The sequence below is a fragment of the Ahaetulla prasina genome, chromosome 1, assembly GCF_028640845.1.
Source record: "Ahaetulla prasina isolate Xishuangbanna chromosome 1, ASM2864084v1, whole genome shotgun sequence".
Lineage (NCBI taxonomy): Eukaryota > Metazoa > Chordata > Lepidosauria > Squamata > Colubridae > Ahaetulla > Ahaetulla prasina.
This window is the reverse complement of record NC_080539.1, coordinates 33,638,340-33,661,718: the sequence shown is the minus strand read 5'-3', so window position 1 is coordinate 33,661,718 and position 23,379 is coordinate 33,638,340. Positions and strand designations below refer to the sequence as shown.

The following is a 23,379-nucleotide window of genomic DNA, read 5'->3' as shown; positions in this document are numbered from 1 at the left end:
TTATATGGCACAGGAGAGACCAGCAGAGATAAATTATACAAATGCAGTCTGAGCAATTTTCTTATACAGTCTGTAAGCAGCCATAATCATTAAAAGCAAAGAAAATAGGGTAGAACTGCTGAGAACCCAAAAGAAAGACACTTTTTGCAAAGATGCATTTCTGGTAGGTATACACATTTTCTTCATAGAAGATTCAATAGTTTCGATCTTTTTGCAAAAAAGAAAAAAGAAAGGAAGGAAAAAGTAAAGCAAATTGCCAGCAATGACAGAATACCATCTTACCTTCAAATTTTGCAGTCCAAGACCCCAAACTAGCCTCCAATCCATTAATCTGAAAGATTCATCTGAACCCCTTTTTTGACTTTTTTGGCACCACAACGACATAAACAGACGATGAGAGACCAGCTGCAGAACAGCAAAATAAATGAGAAATATCAGTCAAATGAAGGCATTTATAAATAAGCAAATATACACAGGTGGACATGCAGATAAATATACAAATTATTTGTGAGCTTTGATTGCTTGAAGCATGATCAAACCATGGGGTGGTTTCTCAGGAAGGGTCACTACTGATGGATTTTCTGAGTACAAATTTCCCCCAAAATGCATTTTTTTATAATGATAATAATCCGAATTATACACTTCAAATATAAACCAAACTACACTCAGTGAGTAAGGAAACAAATTTATGTAAATAAACATTCTAAGGAAATTAAATTTGCAGTGATGCCTATTGTATCTTTAATTCCAGCAGGATCAGAAGTATTATTAGGAAAATAATGTTCTTCCTCATATCTTTTTGTCATTATTAAAAGCCTCCCATGCATAATTATTTGTTCAATAATTTGTCCACTGTTTAAATAAATCCTGACTTTCCAGTATTTAATGACAGTCAGTCTAGCAGCTGTAATCAGAATGCTAAATCCTCCAACTTTTGGAAATTCTCTCTTCTGTAATTCCCAAAAGAAACTGACATGCAAATGGATCGCACAGGAACCGAGGGGGTTGCTGCTGACAAAATGGAATCTGAAATCGGTCCCGAGAAACAAAAATATTGTGTTAGAATGCTCTTGGAATCCACTGGAGTTGCTTATAAACTTTAAAATCTTTGATCTTGAGCTAAAGCAAGCAAATAAATCGTTGGCTATCACCTCTTCTAATCAGACTTTCTCTCTTTTTCCTCTCCCAACCCATTCTGCAATTTTGATCATTATCTTTCAGGCATGACAGCTTCTTTCATTGTATTCTTTGCAAACTAAGCATTTAAGTGAACAATAGTCCTTGTGGGTATAGGAATATGCTAAATAAACCCTGAGCAAAATAAGTTTGGTTGATGCCCAATGATGGGATGGAGGCAATTAAAATGGATACTTTATTTTCTCCTTTTGGCAGAAATTAAATGAATTGTGCAAAATCATTTACCCAAGGAATATTTGGTTCTATTATCCCAATGAATTAAAAGGAATATAACATTTCGCAGAATAAAGCCCCACAGGCTCCAAGGTCAGTTAGGCCTTTGGGAGAGAAAGACTGTAGGTATCGGGGACTTAAAACTATCCAAATCAAGTAATAATTCATGTATTGTTCAGGGACTTTTTAATTGGTCTAGTGCAGTGGTTCTCAACCTTTATAGTGTTGTGACCCCTTTAATACAATTCCCCACGATGTGGCGATCCCTTTAATACAATTTCCCACGATGTGGCGACCCCAACCGTAAAATTATTTTCATTTTGAATTTATCGCGCCTGAAGCCATATTGACTAGCGATCGGAACTGCTTGCGATTGCCTTGAGGACGGAGGCATTAAAGCAGAGATTCCTCCCCTATTAAGTTTATCGCGCCTGAAGCCAGATTAGACTAGCGATTTGGAGTGATTGCAGCTGGCTTGAGAGGGAGAATCAGAGCAAAGATTTCTCTCTTTTTTAATTCATCGCGCCTGAAGCCGAATTCAGCTAGCGATTTGAAGAGCCTGCAGCTGGCTTGTGGAGTCAACCATTGGAACGCGATTCTTCGACTCGCAAGTATACTTCCCATATTTCCGATGGTCTTAGGTGACCCCTGGCAAATCGTCATTCGACCCCCCAACGGGGTCGCGACCCACAGGTTGAGAACCGCTGGTCTAGTGGTTAGGCACCAGGCTAGAAAGCAGAACACTGTCAGTTCAATTCCCTTCTTAGTCATGAAAATTGGTTGGGTGACTTTGGGCCAGTCATTCTCTCTCAGCCCAACTCACCTCACAGGGTTCTTGTGGGGAAAATAGGAGGAGGAGGAGGGTGGGTTTGAATATGTTCACCATCTTGAGTTCTTATTTGTAAAAATAATAAAGATGGAATATAAACAAATAAAAATTGTATTTATAAGATGTTTTTATATGTGATGATGGTGATTTCTTATCTTTGTGAACTGCTGAAACCTTTTGTGATTATACCCGGATCATTACAAGACTCATTTCATTTCTATATACAAGTAGATGCACCCAGTCTAAAAAAAGAATGTTTCCATTAAAAAAAAATGAACAGCAGTCATTGCCAAATAAATCTTACAGATCAGATTTATTTAATCAAAAACTTGATCAGTGAAGTCTTTAAGCAGAAAGGGGAAAAAATCAATTATGAGAGATGCGTTATACTTTATGAAATATTTAGACAAACTGATACTTAAATCTTCAAATTAATGCAATACCAAAAATAGAAATGCTTAGAGCTCTCTCATTATTCAATGAGTTTCAGACATTGAAGACTGTGAAGGTGGGAAAGATACTCAGATATGTTTGGTCTACCATTTACAAGCTTAATCCTTGATATTCTTAGTTTATCAAATCTAGTAGGGAAGGGCTGTCTGGTGGCTCCAGATTTTCCATGCCAGCAGGCAAACTGCCAACCTACAATACAGTATTCCAGTAGAACACAGCAACATCAAGATCTGCTTTATGCCAAGTCAGATTATGGTATTCATCTAAATAAGAGCATTCTGCTCAGAAAGCAGCAGCTCTGCAGGATTCTCAGGAAGAGATTATCTTTCCCAACACTTCCTACCTATTTGCTCATTTTAATTGGATTTGCTTAACAGCTGCAGTAAAAATGGTCATAAAATCTGTCAGGTCAGGTGATGAATTGTTTGACTATTGCATTGCCTAATGACCCAAATTTCAGTCCCAGTTATGGTCATAAGTCAAGGATTACCTGTAGTTAACTGTTTGGGGAAAAAATAATCAAGCAAACTGCCAATTATATAATTATATAATAAGTGTTTTAATTTTTGTTTTAGTTGTACACTGTTATTGTTTTTTATATTGGCTGTAAACCGCCCTGAGTCCTTCGGGAGAAGGGCAGTATAAAAATCTAAAAATCTAATCTAATCTAAACAAAGCAGCCCTAGAAAATTGATATTAAAAAGTGAGCTGGAGAAAAAGGAATGAATTCTGAGGACAGTAGAAAAATAAGTAGTAAGCAAGCAATTCAAGAACAGAAAACTGACAGCTATTGTGTACCAAGAAAAAGAAGCTAAGTTATTAGATGCATAGAGTAGGTAATGAAAGGTATGACCCATCAATCACTAGGCAGACAAATTGAAGGAGTACAGATGATATACTCTTGATTTAAAATTCAGCTAATGTATTTAGATTAGTTTAGCAAGCAGACAGAGGGATCGAATGATTTCTGTTGACAGTCTCTTTTAATTTTTTGTTCAATGAAATGAATTTGAGCAGAAGAAAAACATTGGAACTAGTTTTTGAGAGTAAATGTTCAAGGGGGGAAAGCAAGCAAGTATTAAGGCATGTGTTTAAACCAAAAAGTTCACATCTACTGAAGTCGTGTCACATTTATATATTGATTCTCAAGAAATTTCATTTCCTTTCTATTGAAATGACTGCTCTAATATGCAAAGTAGTTGTAAAAAAGGCTGTACAAATCCATGAGTTTTATATTTTTCACCCCATAAGAATGCATGCCATGGATTTTTAAAACTCATGGATACTTCAGAAGACATATAATTAGGAACTCACTACTTATTAATTTGGAACAAAATTAAAAAGCAACATTATATGAAAATACTGTTTTGGATTTCACCCAATGAAACATTAACACATCCAAATTTAATAGACTGGACTAAAATAATTAGGTACAGGAATATGTTAAACGAATTGGGAAAATTAAAAACAAAACAAGAATTGGAACAAGACTTGAATAGGGAAGTTGAATGGTGGACGTACTTACAAATCAGATCAAAATATTTAGAAGATATAAAAACTAATCAGATACAATTGGAGCAAAATGAATTGGATAAAATCATATATGGGAGGGAACAAAAATTAATTAGTAAAATATATAAATTCTTGTTAAGGTATAAAATGGAAGAGGAAATAGTGAAGGATACTATGATTCAATGGGCAAGAAACTTTAACCATACAGTAGAATTAGAGAAGTGGGAAAAGATGTGGAGAATAAATACGAAATTGACAATATCAATGGCATACAAGGAAAATCAGATGAAAATATTTCATAGATGGCATCTTCCACCGGCTAGAATAGCAAAGATATTCCCTAATAATTCACCGAATTGCTGGAAATGTAGAAGTAACTATGGAACATACTACCATCTCTGGTGGACTTGCCCAGTGGCAAAACAATTCTGGGCTAAAGTTAAAAAGCGGCTAGAGAAGATAATACAGAAATCAATAAAGGGAGAACCAGAGCAATTCTTACTAGGAATCTCCATAGAAAACTACACAAAGGAAATACAATATTTAATATTACACATACTAACAGCAGCCCACATAGTCTATGCGCAAAATTGGAAGAAGGAGAACCCACCATCAGAAGAAGACTTAATTAAAAAAATTCTAGAATGCGCAGAGATGGGCAAACTAACCAAAAAACTCAAGGAGAAAGAGGACACAGAGTATTATAAAGTGTAGTATAGATCCAGTGGTGGGATTCAAGTAATTTAACAACCGGTTCTCTACCCTAATGATTTTTTTTCAAGAACCAGTTTGCCAAACTGCTCAGAAAGTTAACAACCGGTTCTCCCGAAGTGGTGCAAACTGGCTGAATCCCACCACTGTGTAAATGGTATGAATGGCTGGAAAATAGAAAAATGAGTAAGAGGAAATATTAAAGATCAAAATGAAATGTAGATGAAATAAAGGAAGATAGAATACAAAAGTAGATTAAGACAAAAAAAGTGATATGTATATAAATGTTGTATGTTTTAATGTGTTTAAAATAAAAAACTTTTTTTAAAAAAAGGCTGTACAAATCAGCAACTGCTCCTATTTTTTCTGTTAGAAAATCTGAAGTCAGTTCACTTTCACACAGAAATATAAGAATTCTAGAAAAAAAATGGCAAACCAACGCACAATCATAATATGGGTCTTTAAAATGGCAGCATTTCAACTGGAGCCCTCCAATGATGATTATAGAGAAATTAAAACAGATTGCAACAACCAGGCAGGTTTGTGTGGGAGAATATAATCCTTAAGGAATGCTGAACCTGGTCCATCAGGGATTTTAAAAAGCTTAAAATCAATATTTTTCATGAATACTCAGAAATGGGGCTTTAAGCCATGTAGTTGTTTAAAAATGTAAAATGTTCTCTAAAATCTGTTAGTAGTATGCTGATCCACAGCAATCTCCAAAGTGTCTTTTTATTTTATTTTATTTTGTTTACCGAACCTGAAAGGTCCATGTACATTTAGAACTGTGGTCTTCTGCATATTACTCAGTGGGGCTTCTTCCTTGCTATGCTTATGCATTTAGTATTACAATTATTTGCTGCAATTTTCCTACACTGATTTCAAAAGAAGCTGTTTACCAAGGACCCCCAAACTTCAGAGGTCCTTGACACATTGTGGGCACTTAGGGAACATGCCAAGATTCTCAGAGATTTTTCATTAAAATATTACAATCTCCTTGTCCTAGTATAACATTTTCTCAATAGAATTTCATCTGGGAAGAGCGATTAGGCTAGAGGGCTGGGAATGGATTTAACAATGACAAGCATTTTCATTCCATTTTTCTGTAGGTTCTGGGATTGCTTTTGATTTGCCTTTTAAATAAAAAAATAGCTATGGCAGCAGCACTTTAAAATAACCAGATATTTACAGCAATGCATATCTAACAGAGTAAACTGGAGAATGTTAGAAGATGAGAAAGAGAGAAAAAATGAACTCCAAGAAACAGATTACAGCTCTTGTTCTCATTTTTGGCACTATGCTTGTTTTAGAATCCAAAGTCTCTTATTTCCGCTTGTTTTATAATCATTCCCTACTACATTCAGAAATTTGGTAAAAACATATCAATAGTAAAACAAAAGAGAACTTGAAGATCTTTGAAGTTGGTTTATCCCTGGAAAGCTCAAGTCAAATGATTGGCTATGTGTTTCAAAGCTCCTTGTCCAATAAGCATTCCAGCAGAACAAAGCAACACCAAGAACACCAAATCAGATTATGCATCCATCTATTCTAGTATATTCTGCTCTGATAGTAGCAGTTCTGCAGGATTCTCAAGCAGAGATCGCCTTTCTCAATACTTCCTACCTATTTGGTCATTTGGACTAGAGATGTGAAGGACTAAATCAGGGGCTTTCAGTTTATGAAGCATTTATATAAGGTTCATTTAGGCCTTGTTGATAGATCTGAGACTCACCCATGATCTAATCCAGCTCAGGAATTCTGGAGGTTGGAAGTCCATATATCTTAGAGTTGCCAAGTATGAGAAACATTGACCTAATACAAATAGACTTGGCTCTCATTCATTAAAAGAAAAGAGATTTTTATTTGAGGCAAAAGATTCCATCTTGGGGCTATGCAGATACGTTTAGGATGTTGTGCAGTAACAGTGACACAACATCAGATTCTTTTTATGTTAACTTATCCTATGACAAATAGGATTAGTATTTCAAGCAGGTACGCTAGAGCAATTTTTAAAAATTGCAGGTACCTAGTAAGTAAAAACCGAAAAGCAAAATTGATACACTGGTAGTTTTTCCAATGCTCATAGCCTGTCTTGGGGAAACAATCTGGAATCTGAAAATAGAGCTGCTGCTGTTGTTTTCCTGTTTGTTGGTTAAAAAACCCCTCTGCATTCTTTTAAGACATTTCTAAAGATGATGGAAGCATTCAGTGCTGTGTCTGAGACAAATTCATCAACCTCCCAATTTAAGCTTAATAAGCAAAGCCCAGCTGTTCAATAGCTGGCAGCCAATTTCTGGCCCATTTTCAAAATCATAGTTGAGAGATGGAAATGTAATGGCACTGAGGTGATATTTTTAAAAAAGATGCTAAAAGAAGTAACAGATTCAAGTAAATCTGTAAATCCAGGTTTTTTGCTGGATTTTTTTGAACCCTTCTGTAATCAATGTAATCAAGTTTAGAAAGTAGTAAAGATTGAAACTGTGTCCTGAAAATGGTTTGTTGGTTTTTTTTTAATACAGCTACCATGTTTCCCCAAAAACAAGACCCTGTCTTATATTTTTTTGAACCCTGGTTCAGTTGGTCCAGAATGCAGCTGCGCGGGTGATAGCTCCCATATAACACCAATCCTGCGCAGACTGCACTGGCTACCTGTGGTCTTCCGGGTGCACTTCAAGGTGTTGGTTATCACCTTTAAAGCGCTCCATGGCATAGGACCAGGATATCTTCGGGACCGCCTTCTGCTACCACATGCCTCCCACCGACCGGTATGCTCCCATAGAGAGGGTCTCCTCAGGGTGCCGTCAGCCAAACAGTGTCGGCTGGTGACCCCCAGGGGGAGAGCCTTCTCTGTGGGGGCACCTACTCTCTGGAACGAGCTTCCCCCAGGACTTCGACAACTTCCTGACTTTTCGCCGCGAGCTGAAAATATACCTATTATTCCGAGCAGGACTGGCTTAATAGGGGTTTTTAATTCGTTTTAAATGGGGTTTATTTTTATATTATGTATTTTATATTTAAATTTAGGCCATATGGAATAAGTTTTTTAAATAGTTTTTATTGTAATATATTATATGGTTTTACTTGGCTGTTCACCGCCCTAAGTCCTTCGGGAGAAGGGCGGTATAAAAATTAAAATATTATTATTATTATTATTATTATTATAAGCGCTTGGCCTTATTTTCTGGGAGGTCTTCTTATTTTGGGGCACATGGAGCAAAATGGGGCTCCTCTTGCCATCTTACCTGTGTTTAAATAATTTCACGAAGGGCTTATTTTCAGGGGGAAGCTTATTTTAGCACATGCACTCAAAAGCCCGATTGGGCTTATTACCAGGGGAGGTCTTATTTTTGAGGAAACAGGGTAGTTTATTGCTTAAAATCAAGAAGATGAATCTGAGCTGATGCAGGGAATGCCTTATACAAATCTCTAAAGAGATTAAGGGAAATTGGAAAAAGTTTCTATAGTATTTTGAGTTTCCCCCAAAAAAACACCTAATGTAAAATAAATATAACTGGGTCGATTATGCAGGGGGAACAATTTAATTTGTCTTGATGCCTTTTAATTAACAGGCAGGAATGACTACACTTTGCAAGAATGAAATCACCAACATTCTCGATAATCTTTGCTCAGAATTTCTTCCACTCGTCTTTGAACTCAAATATGCAATGGGCTCCATATTCTTTCTGTTTTCATCTATGTGGAGTGACCAAAAGGGTCTTTTTATGGTAAAGGGGAGTAGATTGTGGTGAATACACTGATGTTAAGTGTTATTATGTTATTATGTTACCTAAGAGGTCTGTAAGGGGCATGCATAAGAGCACAAACGTGCCTACCATTCCTGTCCTATTGTTTCCTTTCATTATATCAAATTAATATAGTTATTACATACTTATACTTATATATATATGCTTATATATTATATAGTTACTTTCATGCTTATGCTTATATATACTGTTGTGACAAAATAAATAAATAAAATAAATAAATAAATGTTTCCAAAATACATTTTAATTACATTTTTGCCATTCTTATGCTTTAAATATTAAGAGGCTTTTTAGGAAGGAATTGTACTAATTAATCTATTACAATATTAACTGAAGTAAAGTCTTTACATGCGCAAAGTCCAGATCTTCAGGCACATCTCACAGCATGAATGCTAATCAAAAAAAGCTTGCTAATCAAATTGAATGCTAATCAAAAAAAGCTTGATAATAAACACACTTAGTTTGCCACAACAATACCAAAAATCAGTATAGCCTTATCACACTGTAAAGATGAGCATACCCTGACCCTCCCTTTGCAAAAAAAAAAAAAATATGACAGCAATTCTATGGCTGAGACCAATCATAGATCAAGGGATAAACTATTTATGGGTAATAGCTGGCCAACTGTCACAGCAGGAATGCCAAACAGGGTTGGGCTCAGTTAAAACTTGGATGAGATTCCTCCATAGAAAACTAATGTAATGGGTTACCCTGGAAAGATTTTAGAACATCCCTGAATACAATGGTCAACTAGTTTCATAATCAGGCTGAGAAAATTACATAAACATGTTCATGAGATCACCATGAACATGTTTATGAACATGGTGATCTTGGTTCAAAGGAGGTAATTAATATTTGGACTTGGTTCAGAAGAGGCATTTAATGTTTGTTTCACTCAATTAGCCTGTTTTATGGCAGCTAGTTAAGAATAGAGAGTTTTCAAGTCCCTCTATTTAAAGTTCAGATCTAGTGCTCCATAGATAAGAAAGTCCTGTGGCCATTAAATGTTCTCCTGAATATTATATTATCTAATATTAAAATATACTTTCAGACAATAGCCTAGTGTTACCCCCACTACCCTTTTGAAAATCACTGGAGAGAGATTTTACATTAAAGAGAGATTAATCCCATAGGCATCCAAAACTGGGTTAAAAAGCAGCTAGTATCACCGTTAATCTTGATACTAGTTTTAATGATACGAACAGCAAAGGATGTTAATATTAATACCAGTAAAGAAATTTGCTGCTTCCAATTGAGCCTGATAAAAGGAAGAAAATGAGTAAGAATTTCTTGGTTCCCTGGACCACACAGGGACTGGGATTATATAGCATGCTAAATCTTAAACCTGGGTTAACAAAACAATTACTGAATTCATGTAACATGTTATACAAAAACAAATAAACTATATATTAACAACACAGGCTGTGAAGACAATGATTAGGTTCCTACCAATAGGTTCCTACCAAACGCTGATCACAAACTATGTATTCTCAATTGAGCCTTGAGGGCTGCCTGCAGCTCACAGCTTGCCCATTTTTTCACAAAGCAATGAAATTTAGTTTCTACAAGAAACACTTCTGTCAGTTAGACAAACTGCTTCAATTCTGTACTTGCAGGTCACTGGGTCAATAAATTAGAGATGAAATGATTTCCAATGCTTTTTTAAAAATGCACTTGTTTTATCTAGATCTTTAACAAAGAAGAAGCAGGCTGAGGAAATGAAAGAAAAGTGAGACAACTAAAAGCAATTGCCGTATCAGCCTTCAAACTCTTCAGTCAGGAACATCAGCAGTTGGAGGTAAAGAGTTACAACGTGCAGGAGGAAGAGTATGGTGTCATAATCTAAGCTTAATGCCTTTTGTATCTGCAACATAATGCTGTGCATTCTTCCAATCTTTGATCCCCCCCCAACACCTCTTGCTTTCAATCTGTCAAAATCCATACCAACTCAGACTATGCCCTCTTTACAGGTTAAAACAGGGGTATCAAACTCAAGGCCCATGAGCCAAATCTGGCCCGCGGGGCGCTTAGATCTGGCCTGCAGGGTCACCCTGGAAACAGCGAAGGACCTGCCCACATTGCCTTTGCCAGCAAAAATGGAGCTCAGGAGGGATGCGCGTGGTCCCCCGAGGCTTAGTTTTCAGCCACAACAGCCTCCTGCAGCCCTCTGCCAGCTAAAATGGAGCGGGGGGGGCTGCATGCTCTGTTTTCTCTGGCAAAAGGTTGCAGGAGGCTGTCATGGCTAGAAACAGAGTCCAGGGGGGCCTCCCGAGCTCCATTTTTGCTGGCAGAGGGCTGGCAAAACAAAAGTTTTACTAGCAAAAGTGGCATTTGTACACAAGGCAAGGAGGCATTGAGAAATTCCTTCACTGGAGACAATGGATCACCTAAGTCCTGCCAGGACCCCCACAGGTGCTGACATAAATGACATCGAGCTGGTCATGGCCACCCCAGCCACGCCCACACCTCCGACCCCCTGAGTTCAAACACAACCCTCATGCGACCCTTAATGAAATAGAGTTTGACACCCTTGGGTTAAAAGGAAGTAAATATTTAGTCATTTCCCTAGGTCTGCTCCTGAATAAAAATCAAAAATGGTAAATGGTTCCTTTGGCTAAACGTAAGAATTCCAGCGTTCCATTTTTAACAACGGTCTGGCTGGTCAGATTTGTCCAAGTAGTCCCTAAATGGGGCATGAAGGCATCTGTTCTCCCTTCTTTATCTCCAGCATCTAGTATTGAGAAACATACCACCTCTGTATAGGGAAGCTCCATCTAGCCTCTGTGGCTTATTGCCAGCAGGCTTATCCTCCGTGAATCTATTTGAGACTGAAATAAAGCTCTAATGTCACTGCCTTGTGTTAAAAGCCCATCAGTCTGTCATCAAAATGAAATGCAAAGGAATTAGAGTACAATTTTCCCATGCTAACATTTCATCCATTTTCACCACCAGCATCCACATTTGGGGCTTGCTGGCTTTTCAAATTTCTTTCAAGACCCTCTGGGGAATTAACCAACTTCAGCAAAATGTTGTCACTGGTAGACAATAAATGTACTACGCTGGCGCAGATCCAGCCACCATTTTATTCCCAACAGAACATATTATGACTTCCCTCTAGGCTCTCTGGGGAAGGGTGCAAATTATAATACAATATAGCTGGGCAGGCAACTGGAAAAGACAATAACAAAACTGCCATTATTATTCGAGCTCCAAATCCATATGAACAGACATGGGCCATAGAAGTATTTCTCATTAATAAACTTTTAATTGTCCTTTCCACATGCTTTTCGTAATAGGTCTCCAATGACTTACCTTGCAGTAAGATATATGTACAGTAGTGGCCAAAATTGTGGAATCCTTTTGGGAAAAGTGTATTTATGAGGTTTGTTGGCTAATAACACCACTTTTTTTTGGGGGGGGGGGAGTTTCAAGATAATCATATTCCACTGCTGGAATGGCCTGGGAATAGCCCAGACCTTAACCCAATTGAAAATCTATGGAGCCGACTAAACAAACTTGTTAGTCAGAAGTGTCCCAGCGATAAAACCCAGTTAATAGAAGCAATCATTCAATCCTGGTTTCACATGATAATAGCTGCAGAACTAAAAGACTTGGTTCACTTCATGGGAAGATGTTGTAAGGCTGTAATTCATGTTAAAAGTTACCCAACTAAGTATTAACTGACATGATAATTTTTGTATATCACATTTTTTTTTCTATGGTGATAATTTCTGTATATCTCGTTTTTTCTACATGTTTCACTTTTCTTCTTTATACTGTAACTGCTATTCTAATAGCAAATCCTTCATAAAAGTTATTGTATTACATTCTTGATTAAATTATCTTTACATTGATATATAATTTTATGGTACTATGCAAAAAAAAAAAAGCAATATTAGCTAGTTTTAGAAAAGGCACTTTTCTCAAAAGGTTTCCACAATTTTGGCCACTACTGACCACAATGAAAATAATTTTTCATTAAACTCTGGAATGCTATGCAGGAGCTTTTGCTCTGCCCAAACAGCACCTACTGTAAGAAGCCCTATCTTCCAACTACAATAATAGCATCCAGGAAAGAGCCTCTAGTTAGGCGTAACACCTCTGGTTGCAGAGGGTAGCAGAATGTTGTATTGATAAATGGCTGTCGTAGCTCCAGTTATCTGAAGTTTGTCCGGCTAGTGAAGCCTGCTCCGAAGATTCCTTATCCTTCTTATTTAACTTCTAAAAAAATCAATCCCTCCATTTCAGCATAGGAATTAAAGATTATTGCTTAATATTTATACTGTGATCTAAAGTCTTCAAAGCACTTTAAGGCATCAGTCTTAATAGCCCTGTATCAGGGGCAGAAGGGCTGAGAATGAGTGCCTTGTTCCAGTTAGCTCTTTATACATACAAAGTTTAAGGACTTCTTGATTTATAGATTTAGTTACTTTATTTCATAGCATTTCAGATAAAACAGATTGCAAAACTCCCACACCAGCAAAATTCTCCATTCCTTGGTAATCACTCTTACCGCAAGCCTGAAACATGGATGAAATATAAATTAAGCACACAAAAGCAATCTGAGCCTTTTTTTTCCCTGGCTACTAAGTCAAGAAATTAATTGTCTATGGAATTATCCAGTTCTTTAATACAGCCCTGAAGAAAAGGAAGTCAAGAACATTCTTTCTTCCCTTGACTTTTAACCAAATTCCATCAGGACTGAGGATAAAGAGAATCACTTGCTTTACATGTAGATCATAAGTCTCGACATGCCAAAGGCAACTCTAGTTCATAAAGCATGGTATTAAATATTTCCTTGCCCACATTCTACAAGGCTAAGTACTCTTCTTGAGGCTTTCCTACTACACCTGTACAGCACGGATTCTCAGCAAGAGTTGCAATTGTGCCTAACCAATACAGAATAATTACTGTAGAAAAGTGCAAAAGAAAAGGGGACAAAAATCCCTCTTTTTTGCTTCTTTGTAATCTAGGGGAAGGTAGGTAATATTTTGTGTGTTGAATCAACATCGCATTTGAGGATCAGCCTAGAAAGCAAATCAGCTGCCTTTGCTCAAATGTATGAGACCAAAGTAATCACGATATAGCTTTTGTGGATTTGTAAAAGAGGAACTTCTCCATGAAAAATTAAACTAAAAAGGATGCTTTTCATGTTGATCAATAACCAAGAGAGATGCTTTTATGCAAATAGTAGCCTGATTGCAAGGCGATTACAGGGAAAAGGAAACTGGTTGGCACCTTCTTTTACCATCCATGTTGCTCTCACTCCAGGTAGCCAATCTAAATGCAAATTCTGAGAAGGAAAAGCTACAATATTCTAGATGGATAGCAAAGAAAAAATTTAAAATTGCAGACCAAACAGCAGAGGAAGTTCTTGGAAGCCTAATCCTACATAGATTTTAAAAAATGATTGAATTGCTTATTATGCTAATTATAAAATGGGCTAAAAATACAGTTATATAATGATTAATTTGGTCTCATATGTTTTAGCAAAGGCAATTGATTTGCTTTCTAGAATGACATCTGCAAATGTGATGTTGATCAACAATAAAATATTACCTAGCATCCCCTGTATTACCTCAAACTGCCGTATTACTAAGGCTCCCGCTAGAGATTTCTGCTAATGTGAATATTGTCAGGAGAGGTGGTATTCAGCAGGTTCTGACCAGTTCTGTAGAACTGGTAGCGGAAATTTTGAGTAGTTTGGAGAACCGGTAAATACCACCTCTGACTGGCCCCGCCCCCTTCTATTCTCTGCCTCCTGAGTCCCAGCTGATCGGGAGGAAATGGGGATTTTGTAGTAACCTTCCCCTGCCACACCCACCAAGCCATGCCCACAGAACTGGTAGTAAAAATTTTTTGAATCCCACCACTGACTGTCAGTCATTGCATTCCAAAGAACAGGCAAAATCAACTTCCAAGATTCAGTTAGTTATTAGTATGTTTATTTGCAACCATGGGTTCACATTAAATTGTAACAATCTGTGTTAGTTCCATTCACCCTCTTAAAATTAACAGCACTATCAGTCAATATCTGGAGTTATATGTTCCTTGAGGCCCTTGCAAATAACACAACTTATTTTGTTACATGTTCCTTTACATCAGGGGTCTCCAACCTTGGCAACTTTAAGACTTGTGGACTTCAACTCCCAGAATTTCTCAGCCAGCAAAGCTCTGGGAGTTGAAGTCCACAAGTCTTAAAGTTGCTAAGGTTGGAGGCCCCTGCTTTTCATCAATCACAGGAAGTGGTTTTCTTTCAATGCTGTACTGATTCAGTTGGGTTAACAAAGGTATTTACAATATTCATTGTTATATGCTTTATTTTTCTTAGCAATTATATATGGATCTATATGCAATCTGTAAAACACTTTGTATCGATTTTCTCTAGATTGTAGCTTGGATTGACATTTATTGATTTTTTTCATAGTCCTTCCCATTTTAGTAGAGGATTATAGAAAACCAGCCTCATGTATCATAGGCAAACTGAGTCCCATGCTCAAGCAGGGAGAGAAATTATAGTTGAAAGGGATCAGTTATAGCACGACATGAACAATGAAACTGTATGGTTTAGCTCTCAGCTTCCTCCATAATTCCAAGTTCAGAAAAAGGGCACACAAGATAATTCCCGCTGTCATTCTAAATTTAGGTTTCGACTGACCAAAAAAAGAGGAAGGAATAGTCAATTTGTGCACCTGTACCTTTTGATTTCCCCTAAAGGTGGCTGCGGCTTGCTAACCTTCCCTGTATGTATGTATGTGGACCCTGCACCTGCAGGAATACGCTAGGAGGGGGAGGGGGAGGAGAAAAAGAGGAGGAGGAGGGGAGGGGGAGGGGGAGAAGGAGAAGGAGGGGGAGAAGAAGAAAGCAGTAGGACAGAATGGAGAAGTTAAACACCATCTTTGTGGTGATAATCTGAGAAAGTGGGAGGAAATCAGATCAAGTTTTTCATACACAGAGTTTCATGGGCAGGAAAAGCTGAAATGAGTGAAAAACCTGGCAGGAAATAGTTGGTTGAAACTGAACTCAGAGGAAGAGAAAAAAAATGATTAACAACCAATGAAATTAGGCAGTGCCCAAGAAAGAGAGGTGCCTGTTAGAATGATTCAAGATCAAAAAACAGAAAGAGATCATGGGTTGGGATTTCTCTACACAACACAGACATCCAGAGAGAGAAGAGGATCTGAAGAAACAGGAAAACTCACTAGCCACAAAAGTTTGCCAGCTGAGAATTACTTGAAGCCCTTAATTAATTCTATGGACAATTTAGTAGTAACTACATTTTTAAATGAGCACACAATTATATTAAAAGATGCACTATTTTTCCAGTCAGAAAGATAGTTAATCACAGAATGATACAGCAATTTGGTTGTAAAATAATTTACCATATTCCATACTCTTTGGAAAGCAGAGGACAGAAGGGGGAGGACTGAAGCTAATGCTAGTTACATAATTATACAGCTGGAAGAGTTTTATGGAGAAATTAATATTTTTCTTTTAAAATGAAAGTGAAAAAATGAGACGATATTGTGAATTAACATGGAGGTGTTCATTAAAACATCAAGAGTCCAGCTTGGCTTGAAGAAGGCTTTGAACTGTATCTTTGAAAATACAATAGCCTTAGGAGCAATACAATCAAAATATATGACTATGTTATGTCTTCCTGGATATGTGCCAAAATGCATTCTTAATGAGAATTGGGTGGTACTTCTATGGAAACCCACATGAGAATTTGTCACCTGAAATACTGGCAGAAATACATTCAGCCCATCGTAATTGATAACTTGCCCTACCAGTGATGATGAGGGTTATGTTTTTTTCGTTAGAGTATTGATTTCTGCTCGATTGTTTGTCTAGAGTTAATCTCTGCTTATCTGGAATTGGTTATTGGAAATGATATATTCTGATCTTTTTATTTCCTATTTAGCATGTTGATTCTCCCTTTATTTATCCATGTGTTCATGCACATACTCTGGTAGTCTTCTGCCTGTCTATCCTACCAGACAAAATATCAACCAAAAATCAACCAAAAGTCCACAAGTCTTAAAGTTGCCAAGGTTGGAGACCCCTGTTTTAAGGTTCACATAGATGTATGGTGAAAATCAAAAGGCCTTCAGACTCGATTTAGAAGCCTACTGTGCCAATGCCAGAGGTCATAAATAGAAGTTCAGCGGCAGACACATGTCATTGACCAACATTCAAGCTAATTTAGAGAAGATTCCCTAAATCTGACAAAATGTGAAGTTATTCCATGGTGGTAAGAACATGATTCATTCTGTCAAAATGCATCACTGCAATCAACCAGGACAATGTTTTGTCGGGTCTGTTAGTGCATGTTTTGCCTCCTGGGTTAGTTCAATTGATCAGACCTTGGCATATATTTTCAGAGGCACTTTGGGTTGCAAATGATGTGCTCAACTTCCTGTCTTTAAAGTGTATAGAGCACAAGGGCAAACATGCCCTTTGCATTCATAAAATTTGAATTAAAAGCCCTAAGCAAAACTGCTGCTTTCCCAGGGGTGGGGTGGGGGGAGGGGAACAGCTGTTTTGGCAAAGGCTCAGAATAACATTCATAATCCTGAAAATTGTAGCAGAATCAGTTTCCAAATCCCTATCAGCAAATCTCATGAGCAAAGTATTTGTTACAGGCTCAAATTCTGAATTGAGTGTAATCAAGAGCAAAGGTACAGTACTGGCTGGTCCAGAAGCCCAACAGCTGCAATTGAGCTGAGAATGCCACAACAGCAGCCAGCAAACATTTCTGCAGAAGAGTTCTGGGTTAATTGGTGCTCCTGAAGCATGCTTACAAGCAACAGATGTTCCATAGACAACTGAAAGAACAAGAGGAAAGCTGCAGTCAAAATTGGAAATGTGATCAATGAGAAAATATAGCCAGAAGTGGATTTACGAGAGATGAAGAAAAAAGGGTAATTTCTTTTTAAAGAAATGGAATGACAGCATTCATTTTTGAAAAGTATAACCTGGGGTTGCAAGACCAAAAATGGAAATGCACAGCTGTGTGGATTTCACAAGTTGACGCAGTCTCTAAATTTCAGTGTAAAATTTGGATCCTGTGAATCTCGACATTCAGTTTTCACTGTTTGTAAAAAGAACATTCCTGAATTGTTTTGGAATTATTGAATTATTATTAGTGAATGCTTCTTGACACTTTTGTACTACATTTGCAAGCAGCTGGTAAAATACATGATAATGGAGTCCCATTGGTGATTATATCACCTGGCAGACACAAGAAAGGTTGTGTACAAAATTTGAGATGTATCTTCCAATACTTTTGTCACAGCAGGTTACCCAACCTGTCCTCCAGTTTGGAATCAACTAAAATACTGATCAGTTCCAACTAGTATATTTAGCAGCCATTTGCGGAAGCCACCACATTTAGAAAGAACCAGGTTGGAGCTGCTTACTTTATGCGGAAAAATAAAATAAAATCTGCATTTTATTTCCTGGATAGGTAAGTCCCATCAGCTGGGACTTGAATATTTGAATACTTGAAAATGCTATAGGCATTTTAATGCTATAGGCAAATTAATCTATAGTAGCCCAAAATTAGAAGGAGCTGATAGCATAGTTTCTGAGTAACACATTGTATTAATGACTTTAATACATTTTATTAATGCCTTTTAATAAAACATGTTAGTTTGAAAAGATGCTACAAGTTTTAAAAAAAAACTTTTCATTTTCCTCAAAACTGTTAACTGTTTAAGGTAAATTTCTTACGTAATCAAGCCAAGCTGCTACAAATTTTATTCTAAGTTTCGGCATTAAGACAAAGCAGTTACCCAAACTTTGTCACCACTCATTCTTACTGTATCCTCCAGCACATTCTCTCCACAAAAATCTCTTAAAAGAATTGTAGCCAAATCTAAAGGAATAAAGTCAGAGTAATAGTAAAAAACAAATGAGGACCCAGATTGTTGGGGGCAATAAGTCGACTTTGTATATAATATACAAATGGATGAAGACTATTGCTTAACATAGTGTGAGCTGCCCTGAGTCTTCGGAGAAGGGCGGGATATAAATGCAAATAAAAATAAAAAAATCATTTCAAAAAGCAAAAAGGAAAATAAAGAGTCATAGTCATTCAGAAACAGACAAAATCAAGCAACTTCCTACTGCCATGCTAAGATAAAAAGTGAAGACCACAAGTAACTAGGACAGCAAGGAAATACTATAAAATTAATGCCACTTGTCTGCTCCAAATGCAAATCCAAACCCAGCTCAACAGCTATGGTCAGTTATTGCTAGGAAATGGCACCAGAAAGTAGGTATAAGAAAATACTATACTGAGTAATGCAGGAACTCGAAATAAATATTTTAAAAGGATCAGATTCTGCTAGTAAAGTGGTGGGGGGAGTAAGAACTCAGTACAGAAGGATCTTGGGAGAAACAGAACTATGAGAAAATAGTTACGTCTGCTCCTAGAACAGCACTTGTCACATCATTGCTCTACAACCTGCATTTTCCAGCTTACTTCTGAGTTCAATTCAAGATGAGAGACTACCACTTTCCCGTTGCACCAGCCCACCTATTAGATCTAGCAGAGAAGGGATGCTGTGGGTAATATCTGTTAGGGATGAACATTTGATGGGTTCCAGGATACAGGCCTTGTCTGCTGTGGCAACCACCTTATAAAACATTCTTCCCGTCAAAATTATATTAGCTCAGTCCCTCCTGACATTTTGAAAGTCCCTCAAGACTTTTGTGTCACCATTCCTGAGGGTTCCAGGGAATTGGAGACATGTCTAAATGGCTCCACTGCTGAGGTGAATATTTTCATTTTTCTTTGCCTAAAGCAGGGGTCCCAACCCCTGGACTGTGGCCTATTACCTAGTCTTGAGCTCTTCAGAACCGGCCCACAAAAGTGGCTGGCAAGGGCGCGCGTGCACGCATTCTCACTTGCACAAGCAGTGGGAAAGTACGGGCACACACAGTCCATTTGCAAATGGAGCTGTGCACACGTGCAGTTGCCCGCGGCTTGCGTAGAATCATCCCTTCTTCTCTCACCTCCTCGCCAGTCTGCAAAGCAAGAAAGATTGTGGAATTCTGGCCTAGAGCTTATATGTTTTACTTTTAATAAAATTCATCTTTTAATACTGATTCTTATATTTATTTTAATAAATAAAAATGGCCAGAATTAATCTACTACCTCAGTAGTTGCAATGAGTGAAGCAACCCAAAATAAAGAAAATATTATGATTTGTAAACTTAATTGTATTTCTCCTGAATTTGTATTTGTAATTCTCCTGAAGAAAAAAAAAAGTTAGGATATATAGTACTAGAAACAAATTGAGGGAAAGGGAGAAAAGACAGAATAGTAAATAGGGGAGACAATAACATCCTTTAACAGATTGGTAGAAAAACACAGTATCTCTCAGGAGGTTCACACAATTCAATGTGCCCAAGAGGTCTTCCAGAGTAATATCCCAACAGCAGTGGAGGGTTGTCACCAATCTCCTATTACAGTGGTTCTCAACCTTTATAGTGCTGCAACCCCTTTAATACAATTCCCCACGATGTGGCAACCCCAACCATAAAATTATTTTTGTTTTGAATTTATCGCGCCTGAAGCCGTATTGGCTAGCGATCTGAACTGCTTGCGATTGCCTTGAGGATGGAGGCATTAAAGCGGAGATTCCTCCCCTATTAAGTTTATCGTGCCTGAAGGCAGAGTAGGCTAGCGATTGGGAGTGTTTGAAGCTGGCTTGAGAGGGAGACATCAGAGCAAAGATTTCTCTCTTTTTTAATTCATCGCGCCTGAAGCCGAATTCGGCTAGCGATTTGAAGAGCCTGCAGCTGGCTTGTGGAGTCAACCATTAGAACGCAATTCTTCAACTCGCAAGTATACTTCCCATATTTCCAATGGTCTTAGGCGACCCCTGGAAAATTGTCATTCGACCCCCAATGGGGTCGCAACCCACAGGTTGAGAACCGCTGTCCTATTAGGATGGGCTCTACAGAATCCAGCAAGCAATTTCCATAGGGATCCATGGGGTAATGTGATAATTTTTTAAGAGCTGCAGTTCTAGGCTTCATCAACATTCCAGATCTTTTCATTGCATGATAGGGATCATTCATAAAATAATCTGTAAACCTGAATAATTTAGACAGCTACATGAAAAACTAAAGATATAAAACTAAATATATCAATAAAAGTGGCCACATAATTAGCCATACCATCAACTTTATAGAAAACGTTTGAAACTATTGATGCAATGAAAATTGGAGAAGCTCCAGGTCCAGATGTGATTCCTATAAAATACTATAAAAATTGAAGGAGATTGGATTATATTTTGTTGAAAATTTTTTCCAGTTTCATACTTTGAGGCCTATACAACAGTTATTTTTAAAACAGGTAGGAGACTTCTGAAGTGTGAAAACTATAGTTAATATTAAATGTCTATGCAAATTTATACTATGTATATGCTCACTCATCTCAGACTGGTGGACAAAGATTAAAACACAACATACTACACAGCCTCTAACAACCAAGAATAAAACACTAATTTCGTTCACCAGAATACATCAACAGTGGAGCTTATGTAACAGCTACTATGGCATAAAAATTCAAAAAGTATTATCTTCAATAATATTTCCTATACAATCTAATTTTATGAAAGGGTATCAAGCCTCTGATAATATTAAAGATTTAGTACATTTATTACCATTATGTAAAGATAAGAAATAAATTATCCTGGTATCACTGGATGCAGTAAAAGCCTTAATATTATTGCAAATTGAATTTTTGATGCAACTGATGAAGAAAATTGGATTTCCTAATTAAATTTATTTCTTGGCAAAAAATTATTTGAATACTTTTGCTCACATCAAGAATGGGATTATTTCCTCTCTACATAAAGGAATATGTATCAAAGACTCACTTTTATTTCTGCTTATATTCTTAGCACCTGTGGCACATTTAGTAAGAAATGCAACAACCACTCAGGAATCCTATGAAGTGGAGTGTAAATATAAGTTGCAAGTTTGACAGCTTAAATACAGTTGGCCATCCTGTTATGAAAACCCCCAATTCAAGAAAGCCATAGAAAGCTACTGGAGAAGAACAGATAACAATCTAGGTTTAAGGACGTCTGAATTGCTGAAGGCATGTTGATTCCAGGAGAGCATAAGATAAGATTCCTGCAGGCTCTGTGGAAGGCTATGACAGAGACCAATTGGGGAGGGGGAGGTATCTTTTCTTAGAGCAGATGGTCTTGCAGGGAGAATGAAGCAAGAAGAATAGGTTCTGTGAGCCCTTTACTCATCTCCAAATGGGGAGGAAACTGTAGGAAAAACTGTACATCTAAACAGCCACAAGTTTAAGCTAGGTAATGTTACACAGAAAGAAGCAGTTAACTTAAGATAGATTGGTGCAAGTAGCAATTAATCACGGCCATATTCCCACTCCTTTTCAGCTGGTTTTAGAAGCTCCAAACAAAATTCTCAGTGCATGCTAACTGTTAACAGGGAGGTGTGCAGCTGAACAGTCTGGATCAAATGCTTGTTTTCCCCAAAACAAAACAGAAAGGTTTCCTGATTTCTTTCTAAAATATGGGATTATTTAAACAATGAAAGAATTACGAATTGCAATTCCTTACAGGTTGAAGAAATAAATATATCCAACAAAAAAAGACTGGTAATGCAGCCGTGCTTTCTCCTAAGTCAGCAAAAAACCTCTTTGTTATGAAAACAAATCTATGCACGTTCTGTTGAGCACAGATACAATTTTTGCTTCTTTCTCGGTGTGAGAAATCATCCCAAACATGCCAATGGCTGGCCTCAAAAGTGTATGAAGTGAACAACTTGCAAGAATGATTAAAACTCTCCTACCTAGAGCAGAAGACTTCCCAGGAAAGAGATAAAGTTCAGTGGGTAAAAAAAAATCCATGGATCACTGCTCAGTGTGAATTTGGGAAAGAAAAGGAACAATGCATTCACACACTACAAAAAGAGATCAAAGGGAAAATAGATGCTGCTAAGATGTGAGCGATTTTACGTTGAAGAACCTTTGTCCAGAAATAAAAACACACCTCAGAAAAATGGTAATCATTTTGATCAGGCAAAATAAAACAAGGTTCTAAAGTGGGCCTGCAGTTTTCTACTTTGGAGCAGCAGCCTGTAGCTAATGGCTCAGATTCTCCAGAAACAATATCAGATTCGCAGCAGGAAAGAGAACAACACAAATGCAGTTTTCATTATGCTAACACTTCATGCTGCGAAAGTTTTAGATGAATCCTTTTGAATCTACTGCCAACAAGCCACACCGCATCACCTTCAATGCACCACAACAAAGCCTTCATGTTGTTGTTCAAGGAAGTTTTAGCTCTTGCTTTAAACCACTAATTTTAAGCAGACACAAATTAAAGTGGCTGAAATATAAAAGCCATCCCATGTTGATTTTACATTGTTGTTATTATTATGGTTTGCTATACAGTCAGCCAAATGTTCAGGCTAGATTTGGCATTTTTATCCTTCCTAAGGACCTGAGGTAAGCAGATGTGGATGTTTGTTGGTGTTAAAGCTATCATCACAGGATGTAAGCTGTTCCAAGTAAAGTTGCCTTTTGCAATTGACTGGTGTTGATTTTGTCAATGCCAATGGTATTCAAGTGGTGATCCAGTTGTTTTGAGATTGCATACAAGGCACCTATTATTAGCAGTATTACTTTTGCTTTCTTTTGCCACA

At 37.4% G+C, this 23,379-nt stretch overlaps 1 protein-coding gene across 2 annotated transcripts in view; it reads right to left on the bottom strand.

Moving 5' to 3' along the window:
* Positions 1-23,379, bottom strand: part of EXTL3 (exostosin like glycosyltransferase 3) — a 146,182-nt gene that overhangs the window by 84,542 nt on the left and 38,261 nt on the right. For both annotated transcript variants that reach the window (XM_058164807.1, XM_058164808.1), the window contains exon 2: positions 283-405. The gene's annotated coding sequence lies outside the window, so the exon portion shown is untranslated. The remainder of the gene's footprint in view (positions 1-282; positions 406-23,379) is intronic.